Raw genomic sequence first — 3000 nt, 5'->3', positions numbered from 1 at the left:
AACCCGAAAGGTCGAATGGGGAGATTCATTCGCGGCTGATGTCGGGACGTTTTGAATGTGGAAGCGGTGGCGTTCGCGCCAGCTGCGCCCTTCGGATCGTCAACCCGACGTCGGACGCGTGCACTTCTCCCCTAGTAGGTCGTCGCGATCCGTTGGGCGCTGTTCTACGGTCTCGCAGTGTAGACCGCGAGCTCGGTTCTGCCGATGTTTGCGGACACGCGTTAACCGAACAGCTCGCTCGACGGTTTACTGATGGCGGGAGGCCGCGATTTAGTTCGCGTCCGGCCCGCGGCAAGTATGCGAATCGCGATGGCGATCGGACCTAGTGCCGATTCCGTCCGTTCGCGACTGTTCGCCGCGGTGTTCTCGGACAGACCTCTTGAAACGCCGATCAGCGACGCTATTGCTTTGGGTACTTTCAGGACCCGTCTTGAAACACGGACCAAGGAGTCTAGCGTGTGCGCGAGTCATTGGGAATCACTAAACCTAAAGGCGAAATGAAAGTAAACGTCCGCTCACGCGGACCGAGGGAAGATGATCGGTCTCCACGACCGATCCGCATTCCCGGGGCGTCTCGTTCTCATTGCGAGATGAGGCGCACCAAGAGCGTACACGCTGGGACCCGAAAGATGGTGAACTATGCCTGGTCAGGACGAAGTCAGGGGAAACCCTGATGGAGGTCCGTAGCGATTCTGACGTGCAAATCGATCGTCGGAACTGGGTATAGGGGCGAAAGACTAATCGAACCATCTAGTAGCTGGTTCCCTCCGAAGTTTCCCTCAGGATAGCTGGCGCTCGTTGCATACGAGTCTCATCCGGTAAAGCGAATGATTAGAGGCATTGGGGTCGAAACGACCTCAACCTATTCTCAAACTTTAAATGGGTGAGATCTCCGGCTTGCTTGAATGTGAAGCCGCGAGATTTCGGATCAGAGTGCCAAGTGGGCCATTTTTGGTAAGCAGAACTGGCGCTGTGGGATGAACCAAACGCCGAGTTAAAGCGCCTAAATCGACGCTTATGGGATACCATGAAAGGCGTTGGTAACTTAAGACAGCAGGACGGTGGCCATGGAAGTCGGAATCCGCTAAGGAGTGTGTAACAACTCACCTGCCGAAGTTACTAGCCCTGAAAATGGATGGCGCTGAAGCGTCGTGCTTATACTCGGCCGTCAGCGGCATGTGCGGTCGCCTCGCCTCGCGCGGGGCGGTCATGAAGCCCTGATGAGTAGGAGGGTCGCGGAGGTGAGCGCAGAAGGGCTGGCCGTGAGGCCGTCTGGAGCCGCCTTCGGTGCAGATCTTGGTGGTAAAAAGAAAAACAACAACAACGTTTAATACTTCTTTTGGATCGAATTGGACTTATGCTCGGCAGGACTCGGGCCTATCGGCCCTCGTCATCGTTATCCGATCAATAGAGATCGGTCGGATACGCCTTTTTGGTCATTGAAAGAAAGTCGTTCGGACTCTGAAAATTCCACATATAGTAAAATGTGAGGTTCGGAGACATAATTTTCATTTTTTCAAAAACTAGGGAAGGTATGAACGGAAAACTTCGTAGGAAGTAGTATCTCACCTAATTCAACCCAAATCGACGATAAAAACCATAGGTCACGCTTCATATAAGAAAGTCGTTTTTCTCATAGTTCTAGTATAGGTAGATCGGTGAATCGTGTACGGTCGGAAAGTAGATGACCTAAGTGTTACGTAACCGAAGACCAGATCCGGATACGATCGATATTGACGGAGTTACGACGATTTCCGTCTACGCACGCGCAGTAGAGGGTGTTTCGTTCGCGTATTCCGACTCCTCGCTTCGTCTATATTCGATTTAGGTCGGGTTATGCTAGCGTCCCAGGCATGCGCGACGGTCTACCAGATACGTGACTCGGTCCCCTCTCCTATTGTTCTACCCGTTAATAGTAAACATGAGCTTATAGTATATCATAGTAGTAGCTATGTTAAAAGAGACCTTAGGACGGTCCGAGGTTGATAATAGTTACGGATACGTATAGGTGGTCGTTACGTGATGAAAAACGAATGTGACAGGGGTAGCTACCCCCAACCCTTCTAGATGGAGGGCTCGATATCTCGGCCTGGGGGTGAGTTGGGGGGATCGTTCTTTGGACGTTTCGACCCTGGGGGTGATGCAGTTTAGGTTAGGTTAGGTTAGGTTAGGTTAGGTTAGGTTATGTCAGTGTTAATGACAAAAAGAAAAACAACAACAACGTTTAATACTTCTTTTGGATCGAATTGGACTTATGCTCGGCAGGACTCGGGCCTATCGGCCCTCGTAATCGTTATCCGATCAATAGAGATCGGTCGGATACGCCTTTTTGGGTAATTGAAAGAAAGTCGTTCGGACTCTGAAAATTCCACATATAGTAAAATGTGAGGTTCGGAGACATAATTTTCTGATTTTTTCAAAAACTAGGGAAGGTATGAACGGGAAACTTCGTAGGAAGTAGTATTTCACCTAAGTCAACCCAAATCGACGATAAAAACCATAGGTCACGCTTCATATAAGAAAGTCGTTCGGACTCTGAAAATTCCACATATAGTAAAATGTGAGGTTCGGAGACATAATTTTCATTTTTTCAAAAACTAGGGAAGGTATGAACGGAAAACTTCGTAGGAAGTAGTATCTCACCTAATTCAACCCAAATCGACGATAAAAACCATAGGTCACGCTTCATATAAGAAAGTCGTTTTTCTCATAGTTCTAGTATAGGTAGATCGGTGAATCGTGTACGGTCGGAAAGTAGATGACCTAAGTGTTACGTAACCGAAGACCAGATCCGGATACGATCGATATTGACGGAGTTACGACGATTTCCGTCTACGCACGCGCAGTAGAGGGTGTTTCGTTCGCGTATTCCGACTCCTCGCTTCGTCTATATTCGATTTAGGTCGGGTTATGCTAGCGTCCCGGGCATGCGCGACGGTCTACCAGATACGTGGCTCGGTCCCCTCTCCGATTGTTCTACCCGTTAATAGTAAACATGAG

This window comes from Coccinella septempunctata, chromosome 2, assembly GCF_907165205.1.
Source record: "Coccinella septempunctata chromosome 2, icCocSept1.1, whole genome shotgun sequence".
NCBI classification, from domain to species: domain Eukaryota; kingdom Metazoa; phylum Arthropoda; class Insecta; order Coleoptera; family Coccinellidae; genus Coccinella; species Coccinella septempunctata.
This window is presented reverse-complemented; position numbering follows the sequence as displayed.